Below are 15812 nucleotides of genomic sequence, written 5' to 3'. Positions count from 1 at the left end.
TGGAGCAGTTTCAGTAGGCCTCCAGGCCTCATAAAGGGGGTGCAGAGCCTGTCACTCATATTGTGTGTCATGCAACAAGGCACCAGTGTCTGAAGATCAAATCCATTGAAGCTACTGCACATGTCGGAGCCTGTGAAACACTCAAAAAGCTCAGGCCCATATTTATTATGGATTTATGTCTTTCTTGATCCATGCAAGAGACGCCAGGGTGACGCAAAACCTTGAAGATATTACTATGCCCCAGAGAGGCATTACATGTAATGTAATGTAAAATAAATTTAAAAGCGCATAAATCACCCGAAGGTCTCAGAGCGCTGGCAGATACCTCAGAGCAGATAGACAGAGCAGGTCTATGGGCTAGCAGCCAAAAAGAGCCAGGTTTTTAAGTGTTTACGGAACCTTAGATGGTTAGGTTCAGTCCTAATCTGGAGGGGAAGGGAATTCCAGGCTACTGGGGCAGTTTTACTGAAGGCCCTATCGCCATTTCTGACTGTGCGTACCCTGGGGATTGTCAGCAGAGACTTTCCAGTGGATCTGAGGGTTCTTAACGGGTTGTGGTGTTTAAGCTTTTGTTCAATATACATTGGTCCATGTCCATTGATGGTTTTGTGGACTAGGCAGCATAGCATAAATTTTATGCGCTTTTTTATTGGGAGCCAGTGTAGGGTTTTAAGGCAGGGCAGAGAGGGGGTGCGCGGGGGAAGATTTAACACCAGTCTAGCCGCAGTGTTTTGGAGAACCTGCAGGTGGGCCAAGAGGGTTGTGTTGACTGAGGACAGTAGCGCATTCCCATAGTCTATCCGATTGATAATGAGTCCCTGGACAACGGGCATGCAAGATGGGAGAGGGATCCATTTGAAAATCTTCCTCAAGCTGCACATAAGGCCGAAACTGGTCTGAACTACTTTGTTGACGTGTTCCGTCATTGATAACTTATTATCAATGATCACCCCAAGATTTCTGACTGAAGATTTCTGACAGGTCTTATCGGCCTTTCCAAATGGAACAATCTCCGTTTTGCTGGCGTTCAGCATCAGGAAGTTCTTTGTCATCCAGTTTTGGACGTCAACTATGCACTTTTTAAATCTCAGTTTGGTCTCATCTGGATCATGGTTAATTGTGATCAGTATTTGGGTGTCATCTGCGTAGGACACAGTTTCAAAACCGTGTGCTTGAATAACCTTTGCCAAGGGGGAGACATAAAGGTTAAAAAGGGTGGGGCTCAAAATTGACCCCTGTGGGACACCCTTGTCGTTAGCATGATAGCAGGAGGAGTGGGAGCCAACTTGGACCTTTGACCGTCTGTTGGTAAGGTAGCTTTTTATCCATAATAGCGCAGAGTCCTCGACATCAGCCTCAGCGAGACGTCCTAAAAGAATGTAATGCGAGATGGTGTCGAAGGCTGCGGACAGGTCAAGTAGGACAAGTATGGCCGACTGTTTCGAATCCAGGGTCATTCTGATATTGTCAATGATCTCAAGCAGGGCAGTTTCGGTACTGTGGGATGCCCTAAAACCCGACTGTGATGGGTCCAGAAGTCTATTTGGGTGGAGTGTGGGTGTTTCCATGCATCCACAAATGTATTTTGGCGCATTCCCACATATATCATTAAACCAGAGAAGACGTAACAAGGAGAATTATTACTGGTGAATTTCAATGCTATTTTGAGTTTAAAAAAGTAGTGGTTTTTTTTTCAGTGAATTGCTAAGGTTTTTTTCAACTTACGTAAAAACCCTACTACCTTCCTCAAGCATAACTTCACTTTATCCTTGGTGTGTTCAGTCAATATATAACCATATATAGTCATATATAAACAAATGTACCTATAGGTATGCATATATAGATAGCTATATATATATATATGGTCACTGAAAAAAACAAAGGTTACAATGACGTTGCAGTTAGGCTCAGTTTTACGCAAACAAAACTATAGAAATTCAGCAGTTGTAGTTACCTGAGCATATTAAATCACTCATAACATGATCCATGACATCACTGGTGATATCTCAACTGGCATCCTTGGTGGCAAGTGATTTTGAGGGTTTTCAAAGAGTTTAAGAGTGTTAAACATGTATACTAAGCTAGTACATAAGTTAAATTAGTATTCCTTCTGTACTACTAATCACTAATACTATTTCTAACATATGTTATGTGAGTGGCTGTATCTGTGTGTGAGTGGGTGTCTGAGTAGCTGTGTGTGAGTTAGTGTGTAAGTGGCTGGGTGAGTGAGTGGTTGCGTGGGTCGTTGTGTGGACGAGTGAGTGGATGCATGAGTGGCTGTATGGGTGAGTGAGTGGCAGTTTAAGTGGATGTACGGGTAAGTGAGTAGATGTGTTAGTGTCTGTATTGGAAAGTGAGTATCTGTGTGAGTGGCTCTATGTGTGAGTGAGTGTGAGTGGTTGTATGGGTGTGTCAATGGTTATGTTAGTAGTTGTGTGGGTGTGTGAGTGGTTGTAAGGGTGTGTGAGTGGGTGTGAGTGGCTGTATGGGTCTGTGAGTTGGTGTGTGAGTGGATGTATGGGTGAATGAGTAGATATGTGAGTGGCTGTATTGGTGAATGAGTGCCTGTGTGAGTGGCTGTTAAGGTGAGTGATGGCTGTATGGGTGAGTGAGTGGGTGTGTGAATGGTTGTATGGATCTGTGAATGGGTGTGTGAGTGGTTGTGTGGGTGTGTGAGTGGGTGTATGCGTAGTTGTATGGGTGTGTGAGTCAGTGTGTGACCACTTCTATGAATGATGTCATCAGTTATCAGTGATCTCAAGAGTGAAGCAATATGTTTGGTCATAACCAGTGCATTGCAGGGGCTTAAGTTAAAGTTAGCTCAGGTAACTACAACTGCTAAATTTCTATGTGTGAAAAATCTGAGACTAACTGTAACCTCCCTGTAACCTTTGGGTTTTTTCTGTGAATTTCTAAGGTTTTTTAAATTGTATTTCCAAACTGTAACGTCCCTGTAACCTTTGGGTTTTTCAGTGAATATACACATACTTGTAGGTGGCCCCACCATTATTATCTGGAGCCCAGTGTATGAGTCACTTCCAGAGATGCCACTCTGTGCATGCTCTTTGGTTGTGTTCAGTTGGCTCTAGGCACATAGCATGGTCTCTAAAACCTCTGTGTGTGGCTTTCAGTTGTCCACAGTGGACTGTAAATCCAACCGAATATACAGTATTCATCACAAATGTAATCCACCAAATATGCAGTTAAATACTTTTAATGCATGACTCACAAACCCCCACTATTTGCTGCAATTTTCCTTCTCTAATCCTTAAAACAGCATTTATGGGGTCTGATCAATACATCATTTTGTATTTTTACTTAAAGGGGTCTTGACACAAAATAAAAAGTAACAGGCGTGTGGTTTATCCAGGATCACACATTTGGTCATGTGGAGGTGCTGGGATTGGAGCGCTGCCACTGCCCCCTGGAAGAAACAAACAGGGAGAAGGGAGGGATCTTTACCCCCCAAACCCTCCTCCACCCGCCATCACTTTCCCCCCATCAGAGGCATTATGATGCATTAGTTGCATTAAATTATCCCCACTCAACAACACACGGCGAGCTGAAAGGCAGATAAACTGGGCGCGCGGGAGAAGGCGTCATTATTCGGAATCATTACGAGCCGGCGCTGCCGCTGACTCCAGCCTTAATCAGCACCTCCGATCCAGGCTATGCGAGCGGCCGATAAGCAGACCCCCCAGGATATAGCGGCATGGATTCGCAAATTTAGCGGCACAAATATGGAAATTTAGCGGCACAAATAGGGAAATTTAGCGGCATTTTTGCGGCACTTTATTTTACTCATAATCATTCATTTACAGCCTTAAATCAATGGAAACTGTTTTAGCAGAGTATTCCACTTTGAATAGGCAACCTGGAATATGGAACAGAGGAAGCAGCCCACAGGTGAAGGCTGTTATCCCATGGAAATGCAATTCTCCATTTGCTTAGCTCCCAGAGCTTGCCCCCCCACCCACTGCGGGGGGGCTGTGTTAACCCACTCTGTCGATTGGTAAGTGGATTAAAAATGGCAAGAAAATCAAAAGCAAAATATGTGGCGTAATGTGTGACATTTTGTGACAGTAGTTTTGTAATTTTTACATTTTAAACACTCTCCGGACAAAGGTGTCATCCTAATACTATCAGTTCGTCACCTCAATACTGCAGTCAGCGACTGAAAAGTCCCAGAGTGACTGTATCTGAAGCACAGGCTGTGCCTCTCACGCCCAGTAGTAGAAAGCCTCTCCTGGTGACCTTTCCCTTTACTAGGCTTATCTACCTGCCAGACCTTCTACCTGCCCCGTCTCCTCCGTCACCCTGGGCACTACATTCACTCCCTCCTCTGCCATCACCTTCGCTCCACCTCAGCTCCCCACCTGTCCCCACTCACTACCTCACCCCTCCTGTAGAAGCAGCATCTCTCTCTTTCACAGTCCCTTTTATTGCATCTCTCCTTCTCACTCGCCTCCTTATCTACTGGTCCCCCTCTCACACCAGGCCCTGTCTTCACAGCTCTCCTCTCCAGCACCTCCCTTCACAGCTCCCCCTCCTCTCCAGCTCGCCTCTCCTATCCAGCACCTCCATTCACAGCTCCCCTCGCCTCTCCAGCACCTCCCTTCACAGCTCCCCTCTCCTTTACAGCACCTCCCTTCACAGCTCCCCTCGCCTCTCCAGCACCTCCCTTCACAGCTCCCCTCGCCTCTCCATCACCTCCCTTCACAGCTCCCCTCGCCTCTCCTGCACCTCTCCTCACTGGCCCCTCGCCTCTCCAGCACCTCTCCTCACTGGCCCCTCGCCTCTCCTGCACCTCTCCTCACTGGCCCCTCGCCTCTCCAGCACCTCCCTTCACAGCTCCCCTCGCCTCTCCAGCACCTCCCTTCACAGCTCCCCTCGCCTCTCCTGCACCTCCCTTCACAGCTCCCCTCGCCTCTCCAGCACCTCCATTCACAGCTCCCCTCGCCTCTCCAGCACCTCCCTTCACAGCTCCCCTCGCCTCTCCTGCACCTCCTTTCACAGCTCCCCTCGCCTCTCCAGCACCTCCCTTCACAGCTCCCCTCGCCTCTCCAGCACCTCCCTTCACAGCTCCCCCCCCCCCTCTCCAGCACCTCTCGTCACTGGCCCCTCTACCTACAGAAAAGGAGCAGAGGATGAGAGGGGCCTGGGATTTCAAAGGTCACTTAAGTGAAAGCCAAAGTGACATGCCTAAAATGTTTGACCTGCCTGCTAATTGATTAGCAGGATTGCCACACGCACAGCCAGAGATCAGTTGCAGAGGGCAAAAGAAACGATAATTAAAATTAAAAACAGCAATAGATGCTACTTTTCATTTTTATTCTCGCAGTCACCGAGTCAAAATTAAAGTATGGAAGAGTTTCCGCTGGCATCGATTGCACACATTTATAAAATGCTGGACAACATATACTGAACAGCATTTGAATTCACCAATTCAGGGTTCGCTAATGAAGGCACAGCAAATTGCTGATATAGTTTACAATGGTAAAAAAATAACTAACATGAATTTACATTTTGTAACTGTTGAATAAAAAGATATGTAACCCTTGCAAAAGTTGAAGAAAATATGCACCCGCTCACACAATTGTGCCATTCCAATAGCCGTCGCTTTTCCCAGGAGAACCACTGTAATCTATCGCTGGAGACATAGTTGTGACGAGTTGCTCTCACAGGGGACCTGTGGCCCTCAGTCACTAATCGGATGTTTTTCACCAAACAGGTAGGCAGCGAATTTACAGCCGAGCCGGGTTTCTACAACGAGACTGTAATTCAGGAAATGCTTTTTCTCCGAAGACAAGCTCACAGCGCGCGCCGTGTTGTTTTCAGTCTGTGCAGGACTACACTTCCCCTCCTTTCTCCATTGATGTTTCACTCTGCTCATATCTCAATTCTGTACGGAAACACGTAGTGACGTGTTTGCGTACATCCAATGAGAAGCCACCATTTTTTTTAAATTGCAGCTGGGCCCTTTTTTCGCGGCAGAAATGGTAAATATCGCGGCCATCGCGCTTGTTAGCTAATTTCGCGATTATTTCGTGAATCGCGAAATCGCGATAAGCTGGAGGGTCTGGATAAGGACCATATTTCGTCAACCTGGCGTCATATTTTCAAATAAAGTCAGAGGCAAGATAATCACGATATACAAAACACACTCAGAAGCCAGTCAAGAATGAAAAATCACTTGCACGCGAAGATCCTGCTCTCTCCGGCGAAATTTAATTAAAAATATGTCCGTTGTAAGAATGTATTATTCGCATATTATGTGGGTATAATTAATGTTAGTTGTGATGTCTGAATGGTAAGGTCCCCTTTGTAAAATGAAGAAAAACACAAGGGGGCTTATTTACAAGCCCCTAGCGCCACATTTGCGGCACTTTTCCCATGTTAAAAGTGACGCAAAAGTGGCGTAAGGGGCTTGTAAATCTGCCCCAAGCTTTTTAAATCCTTCTATGGATTGGTTTATTCGCCAATACTGCAGGTGTTAATGAGGTAAGTGAGATGTGATGGAATGAAACATAAATACACACAAGTGCATATAAAAACATAGATGTACGCCGTATGCACCACACACATGTACAAATTGTACATAACTTTTGTCATCCTTGTCGAAATAAAGTATTTGAATGAACATACATGACATAACATATCTCTCTCTCTCTCTCTCTCTCTTTCATGCACACGCAAACACAACCACACACATAAATACTAGCCTTACACACAAAGGCAGATCTTCCTCCTCACAAACACATAAGGACTTACACCCCATGCTTCACCAGTAAACGCTGCGGGGCATATTAGCAAGAACCTTGTTAAAATTTGCGCGCCACTAAAACTGCGATAATGGGCTTGCTAATATTCTTAATCGAATTCCAATAGAAGCCCAGGTTAGATGTCCTGCACATCTAACCTGGGCTTCTTGGAATTCTATAAAGCATATTAGCAAGCCCATAATCGCCTTTTTAGCTGCAGTTTCCTGCCGCTAAAATGGCGATAATTATAACGAGGTTCTTGCTAATATGCCCCTGCGTGTCTGTAGCATGGTTGTGTGCTTAACCATCCGATAGTGTGGTGTACAGGCACACTACACATGCCCACACAGACTTAAACCGAAGTGAATATGTGTTCAGGCAGCTGCGCCAGCTCGCAGTGTGAAAGCCACCTGTCTTAAATATCTCTAGGAAGGCCCTCTGTGTTCTGATAAGGGCCGATCCAGTGCAGCGAGAAGCATAAGTGAATTCCAGGCTCTTGGAAGCCAGCTTCTAGGCACTTTGTCGAAGGCATCACAGTATAAGCGGTACTTTGTAATAAGGCTGCCTTTAAAGTATTTCAGATTTGAAGGGAGGTTGTGTACTCTTGTGATATTGTTGAGTGTTGAATTACAGTTTTTACAGAAACGCATTTGAGGTTACCATCGATGTGCCAATCCTGGCGTGAAGGTGGAACAAGCAAGGCCACAACCACAGCCACTGACCAGATCCGCTCACGACTAAAAGCTGGCTGGAGTTAGTCTTCGGGAGCTTGGACCTGAACCTTCTGTCCTGCCCCAGCTCAGCATCCCGCACAGGACAGGCAGAAGGAGTAATAGGCGAGGGAGAGTTACCTGCCTCCAGCCTCAATGAGGCCAGGCCGGTCTCAGATCTCTGCTCTGCTGTAGTCGGTCTGCTGCACTCACCTAAAACTGCAATGGGCGATAATAATACAAATTCCCCGGAGGCGTGGCCCACCTGGAGGGCATATAAAAACAAGCGCGGTAGCCCGGGTTGTTTTTTATATTTTTTATTTACGGGTCCACCTTGAATTTCGCAGATCCGCTGCGATATCGTGGCAAAATAAAAAAAAGGTATTGGGTCCCGGGAAAGGTCCCTGTGGGACCACATCACCAGCCCTACCCCGACCCCTTATGTTTTTTCCTCTTTTTTCTTGAAACTCAGCTGAGTTCAAGTCCCAAGATAGCTGCCAACACTTCCTGGTTAAAGTGTTGCAGGCAATAAGATCTCAGCATGAGATCTGGCAGACTCACTGAGGATTTAAGACCCTAGAGATCCATATTTCTTTTTCATTTAATAACTCCAAAACTACTGAACGGATTTACAACAAATCACACAAAGGTCTCTTTCTGGACCAAGAGCTAGCTTTCTGCCACATTTGGTGTAATTCAGTTCAGCGGTTAGGGCTGTAATCGTGTTTAAAGTCCCTAAGGGAAATTGCATGGGGAAAACACATTTTGGGATCCCCCTTTTTTCTCAGCCCCCGCTTGATGGATCACCCTAAAATTGCCCACACAGCAGCTGAATTCAGGTGCGTACTAGTTAGGAACATTTTGTGAAGCTTCATCACACGGCACCAAAGTCATTAAGAAAAAAAAGAACATTTCTCCTACGGAAACAAGGCCTAATTATAACTACCTACTGGCGAATGCCAGTAGATAATATTTGTTACCTACTCTCTAAGTACCTATTTACTGAAAAAACTAAAGGTTAAAGTAACGTTAGAGCCTTTTTTGGCCCCAAGGACCCATCCCCTGGGGCCGGCTCACATGCTATGTCCCTGAGAGCGCACCCCTGGGACACAGCAGTTTTCCTACCTGCACAGTCAAGGGCAGGGAAACTTGTATTTGCTCCCACCTTGCTGGAGCATTTTCAGAACTCCTGCCAAATGGGAGAAAACACTGATTCTGCTCCCTGCAGGCTGGAGTTTGGACATAGCATTAAGCTGGACCTGGGAGATGTGGTCCCGGTGGCCATTAATGGATCAGGGAGTGGGCCTTGCAGTCCCTCCCTTTTTAGAAAGTTAGTTGCCCTGGGTGATGGGATCCCCTGGGCCTTTTCAAGGCTGGAGGACCCCCTCACCCTAATAAGTTTATTTGGCCCTAGGGTGGGCTCCCCAGGATCTATAATGGCTCAGAAAGGGGGGCCACATGTCCCCCTCTCCTCTTTTAATAGATTTTGGCCTCGGTGGGCTCTGTGGGGGCATTAATTGCCCAGGGAGGGGGGCCACACAGCCCACCCTCCCATTTCTTAATAATTTTGGCCCAAAGTAGGGGCACCCTGGATCATAATGACTCAGGAGGGAGATCGTGGGCCTGGATATTAAAAGTGGCCCCGGGGATAGTCTCCCTGGGGGGGCTCCCCAGGTGGCTCCCCAGGACTTTGGGAAAGGGGACTGCAAGCACCCCTCACAATATTTGATTATTCAGGGACGTAAAAGGCCTGGGAGGGGGCTGCGCAGCTCCCCTTTCCATATTGATAAATGGGGCCCTGTGGGATGGGATTCCCAGGCCAAATATGGCTTAATTAGACAATATGCTCGGCCCGCCTGCCATTTTGTATTTTGTTTTTCAAGCCTGCAGTAGAGCTGCAGTATAGCGACAAAAATTGCCACTTTCGTTTCTGATTTTTGCCCGGTGATCATGGGGTCCCCCTGGGCCTCCCTACACTGTCCCCTTATATATATATATATATTATTTTTTTTACAAAAACTAGACAGGTCCCCAAGTCGTATAGTGGCTGCCAGCCACATTTTCTGATCTTGCTGGCAGCCAGAGTGCTCACTCCCGCTGGAGTCTGACTCCCGTGGGAGTGAGACGGCCCAGGGGAAATAAAGATCCCTGGGCTAATCAGAACGCTCTATTTTTTAATTGGTGCTCCACAAGAGTCTCCCGAGATTCGTGCAGACCCAACTGTCTAGATATCTGTATTTTTTTTAACCTTCATTTCTCAAAACTACTGAACGGTTTTACACCCAATCACAAAAAGCACAATCTGCGTACCAAGATCTTGCTTCCTACCAAATTTGGTGTAATTTAGTTCAGCTGTTTTTGCTGTAAACCCTTACTAAAGAAGGGAATTGAAAATGCAAGGGGATTTTGCATTTTGGGACCCCCTTTTGATATTGGCCACCACTTGACAGATCACCCCTAAACTTACCATGCACAAACTAGTCAAAAATGTGTGCTTTTTAAAAGTTTCATGGAGATTCATCAAACAGTGCCGAAGTTATTAGCAACACAAAATATGGTTTGCTATGAAACAGCTGACCTAACTATACCGACCCAGTGGAAACCGTCACTGAGTAGGGGGGCGAGGTGGTGTGTGTGTGTGTGTGTGTATAGTTACAAATAGTATCGATAGTATAGTAACTATACTTCCCTGTATACACCTACTTTCCCAATATTGTGGTAGAAGATACTCTGTCATCTTTGCAGCACAGTATTAAAAATTAGATGTTCTGGTAGAATATGTAGCTGACACTAAGAAACTTTTAGATTGCGATAATAATCTGAGGTTGCACTTAGAAATGTGTTATCTAGAAATGCGTGTTTACCATTGCCCACCCACAGCCTGTGTCTTCAAATTCATTCAGGGGTTAAATCACTCAGTGGCTTTGTGGAATGGGGATTTTCATCAGGAATGCATCTTCACTAGGCGTGCCCACAGAGCGAGTTGTTCATAAAGGCAGGAACTTTCTAGCTCATGCGATAACAAGGATCCCCTGGTTCCATAAAGACTTCTAGGGCAGTGTCAAACAGTGTGTAGGTATCTCCCTAGACGGTCTAAACAATACATATATGTGTCATGCAGAGGCCTAGCAAGTAAATTGTCAAACAAACAAAGCTAAATACACAGGTTCTTGATTTATTGTATATTTATAAAAAGGAGAGGAATTTATGTTAAAAACAAACAAGATAAAACGTCTTTGTATCTCAAAATGCAGTACATGAAATGTTCAATCATAATATACAGTATGCATTAAATGAATGTAAAAAAATCATCATTAAAAAAGTACATTATTCAGACAGTGCATAATATCATGTTGTCAAAGGTGTGGCGAGATTAATATTAATTTCGACGCGCGTTTCGGCGCTATACCAGCGCCTTCTTCTGGGGAATCGAGCCACAGATTCCTGAGTCTATGGGTGCAGACGAGAAGTGAGCGGTATGGAGCTCTCCTGATCTTTAAAATGAGGACGCAGTGGTTATTCTGTGAAGGGATAATGATACTTCCCTTCTCAGGATCTCAGTGGTGCAATAGAACATTAAAGACCGTATACAAAATATGGCAAGATCACCCTAAAATGTAACCACCGCTCATATACAGAAAGATTTTATAATAATTCCTATTTGTAAAGCGCAAGCATATCACCCATTGAGGGTTTCAAGGAGCTGGGGCCCGTCAGGGTGAATAAGTGAGTTATTGCCAAGAGTCACATGATGCTTAACTGCCGCCGGTAATCGAACCGTGAGCCCTGTTCTCTGGAGTCAGCCGCTCGAGCCACTGCACCACACCTCTACCTTTGAGCTTAGTGGGGGATGCTGTGGGAGGTGGTTGACATCCTGGAATGCTAGGCGGGGATTAGGCCTCCAAAGCTATAAGAATGGTTTGGGCGGCAGGTAATAGTCATTTTTAATGTATATTGAATTAATAATTACCTGTTGTTGTGGTCATCCCTAAATTAGCTAGATAGCGGTAGTGGCAGACTTTCACAAGCACCAGCGTTGACAATTAAGTGCCCGCCGAGCACGGGAAAACACTGGCTCAAATTAAGCACTAGCATGGAAGCACCTATTTTATACTCCTCTCACTACGTGTGACCATGCCAGTATGGATCCCATCTCCTACTGCTGGAATTCGGGTCTTGCAAACGAAAATTCGAGCCCTCTATCTCACTCCTACTTATTTCTTTTCTTACCTTCATTCTCCCTTTCTCAGGATGGTTGGCTTAGCTAACTAGTGTGAAACCTCCAAAAATACATGTTTCCCAGAAAGCTATCTTCCTTTAAATAAGATGCCGTTAGGTGCAGCTGTAAAGAATGCATCTGGCAGCAAAATCATGTCCTGCTTTTCCAAAGCCGGTCACATACTGTTAACATATTTTTCCAAGAAAGAATGGCAACCGAGATGAAAATCCTAGATTTACACTTTTAAGAAGCATTACTTTGTAAGGTAATATTTTCAGAAATGTTCGGCTTCAAATGTGGGCTTGGAATTCAACAAGAAAAATAACTTGGCTTCAATCAGAGCTTAATCAGTGATAAAGTATGCGGCTTGGTTGCCATATGAGGAGCGCCCCCAGCAGTGCCAAGGCGGGTACAGTACAAGCAGGCCGGGCACCATACAGTAGACGTGTGCTGAATGCCTGGCATGTATAATGCCTCTTGCTCACTAGAATCTGGGCACAAAAATAAACAAATGCAAACACTCGAGTTTCTGTCCATTTTCCCGCGCCAAAGAGATCACAAAATGATAAAATACAAAAAAAATGGCTGAGGTTTAAAAAGTTAGTCAGTGGGAAACTTTAAGCAAACATTGTAAGCTTAGAATGTAACAGAATCGTGCCTGGAGAGAGTAACACAGTTTGGTATTTCTGGGGTCGAATCATTAGGTCAGAACGCCAAAGAAAACGTAGATTTTTGAAGCATAAAAACCTACAGCGAAGGCCACCCATACTAGCAATAATAACGTAATCTCTACCATATGAGATAGGAAAATGGCTTTATAAACGTTGAAAGGTTTCTGGGCCCCAGGGACGCTGCTCCTTTCTTTCGACGGGCGGTGGGGGTTGCACTGATGCGTAGCAGGACTCATTGTTTGCTAGGCCCCAGCCAAGCCGGGCCTGGAATTCTAGGCACCCGGGAGACCCCGGTTGAACAAACCAGCTAATGTGCGCGCAAAATACCAGCAGATAAATCGACCTCTTGTGCACGTGCTTGTCCGCGCTCCAGGACCGGGGGAGATGAAAGGACGCTTTCAGAAAATGCTAGCAGGCTATGTCAGGCCTGTTTATAGAGCCTGGCGAGGGGTAATTTATCGCGCAAGTCAAGACACTGCTGGGCTGTGGTCCGTGTGGTCACCTTGTTTGCATCTTTACTAGACAACTGGGCGTTGATCACATTTTAATGCGCGCCTCGTGCATGGATGCCTTCTGGGCCAGTGACTTTATTAGACCCAATACAATATGGGCGACTGCATTTGACCTACATCTGTAAATCAGTGTACCCATATGTTGTGCCATAAATGTAATTAGAGCTCATATTTTTTCAGAGACTGTTTCGCACATGTGGTTGAGCCTGATGTATGTGTGGTTTGTTGTCTCGTATGTTCTGTGCAGCACTCTCTGCATCTGACGTCACCCGCTGGATACTGTCACTCCCCCAGCTGGGCTCGGCAGCTCAGGCTTAATTTTGCTTAAATCTGGATTAGTGAGTTTCATGTATTTGGTGTCTTTTTAAGGTCTAGGTACAGCTTTATCAGTCTTGCCACCCTCATGTAATTAAAAAAAAATCATAAAAAATATATACATAAATACACAGGGCACAAGTCTTAAAAAAAGAAGTGGGGGGAATAACCCCAGTATGCAAGTGGCATCGCAGTGTGTGGCATCGCAGCGTGTGACATCACGGCACGTGACATCACAGCGAGTATACTTGTAAACCCTCCTGTTAAACATACAGTTTCTTTTGGTGCTGAAGTTACGAAAATTACCAGACCATACTGGGTCAAGAATATATAGCTTCGAAGACTGAACTATCTATTAGCCCTAGTCCTGATGAGGCCAGAATTATGATGGCTGAAACGCGTCGACACTTTGTTTGAAGAAGACCCCAGCCAAATTATTGATTGTGTAAAAGTATTAGTTACAAGGAGTAAAAGGATTGGAGATAGCCTAAAATATATATGGACTATTTATACTTCTTGTGTTAGGTCTGGGGGAGCTTACTTCAAAAGGAATGTGGAGTTCGTACATATAACAAGCATCCTTTTTTTGTAAAAAATTGGGCTATGACATTTGAATAAGGATACAGCTTTCAGATTTATGTACATATATATGTGTTTTGTATATGTCTATGTAAATAGTAATATGTAAATATATATGTTGTTGTGTTTGTTTATAGTAGGTGGCCTTACAAATTATATAAGCCCCTATTTAATGCTAATTTCTTTTTCAATTAAAGTGAAAAACAAGAAGGAAAATAATATTTGGTGTTCTCTCTGTGGAGGTGGGAAATTTTATAAATAGATGCTTCTCTTGGCAATTGATTTTGTTGTTAGGTCAGATAACTCAACTATCTCACCTATTTAATTAAAATTTAGTATTAGCGACCAAGGCATCATTTCACTTTATATATAAATGTAATTAGAGCTCATATTTTTTCAGAGACTGTTTCGCACATGTGGTTGAGCCTGATTTATGTGTGGTTTGTTGTCTCGTATGTTCTGTGCAGCACTCTCGGCATCTGACGTCACCCGCTGGATACTGTCACTCCCCCAGCTGGGCTCGGCAGCTCAGGCTTAATTTTGCTTAAATCTGGATTAGTGAGTTTCATGTATTTGGTGTCTTTTTAAGGTCTAGGTACAGCTTTATCAGTCTTGCCACCCTCATGTAATTAAAAAAAAGAATCATAAAAAATATATACATAAATACACAGGGCACAAGTCTTAAAAAAGAAGTGGGGGGAATAACCCCAGTATGCAAGTGGCATCGCAGTGCGTGGCATCGCAGCGTGTGACATCACGGCACGTGACATCACAGCGAGTATACTTGTAAACCCTCCTGATTTAGGCAGAAGATACACACTTTTCTACACTACACATAAAACAATGTTACCTTTTGTCAGCGTTAAACTTTCTATAGCCATAGTGCTTTAAAAGAAATAGTGATATTTAAATTATTACAATGCCTCCTCAAGGGTAGTAAGCGAATAGAAATGCTATTTATTTTATGCAAATTCTGGGAAAGCTCGACACTTCTGACAGTTTTAACAGTGCATGCATATCTCCTAAACAGAGCCTGAACAAAGCGAAAAGCTGCCTTTCTTAAATGTGTGAAGTGCTAATAAGGTGCGGGCTTTTGTTCCCCCTCTGCTGCATTTGCAGCAGAGGGGGGGGGCTTCTGACTGCTGCCAGCCAGGAAACTCCAACAAAAGGAGGCCTGATGGCCCCTGAGACTCGGCCTTTGTTAAGGGCCAGCAGGAGTCAGAAATAAGAGAGCCCCGTCCCCGCCTGCACGTTGTTGTGATCGTAAGCAGACAACAGCTTGCAGGTGCTGCTGAATGTGTCCCGGTGTTTGGAAATTACACCGGGATGAATTCAGCATCTTTTTTAGTGGGGCCAAACTTTTGGCAGGGTGGACGGCATACACACTGTGAAAGAAGTGGGGGGACGCCGTTCACCCGCATGGACCTCCGACTCTTGCCCTGTAAATACATCCGTAGGGAAGCTCTGGGTCAGCCCTCTTCATCCATTGATCCATTAATGTGTCATTCACATTGTGCTTCCACCTACCACAGGAAGGGCAGCCTGTTAGTCCTCTTCAGACATTCAGACATTGGCTCTCTTGTACTGTGAGTGATGGCACTTTGTCCATTGTTGACGTGAACAGCTATCAATAAAGTAGTGAACTACAGTGCCAAGGCTGGTGGGACAATGCTTTATTTTCCCAGTGGTTTTGTTCCTTTTCATTCTTTCTCCTCTTATATTGTTTCACTCATCCTTATGGATTCAGTGGTGGTGCCTTCATACAATAGGAGGAGCGTTGCCCCCATACTGATGCTAGAAAGCTGAAAAAATAAAATGGTAATAAAAATTATTTTATTACCATTTCACTTTTCCAGCTTTCTGCCCAACGGAGTGTGGGGGCGGGTCCAGTGAATCATTGTTGCCAAGTGATTGGCAGCAATGAGGAGTGGCCCTTCAGTCTGAATTGTGTATGTAGGTTTGGCCAGCTACCATGCTATGGCTAAACCGACATGAGCCATTCAAACTCTCCAACCCATCTGTCTTAGTCGGCTGGATTGAAGAGC

Source organism: Lissotriton helveticus, chromosome 4_1 (genome assembly GCF_964261635.1).
Source record: "Lissotriton helveticus chromosome 4_1, aLisHel1.1, whole genome shotgun sequence".
Lineage (NCBI taxonomy): Eukaryota > Metazoa > Chordata > Amphibia > Caudata > Salamandridae > Lissotriton > Lissotriton helveticus.
Note: the sequence above shows the minus strand (reverse complement) of the source record.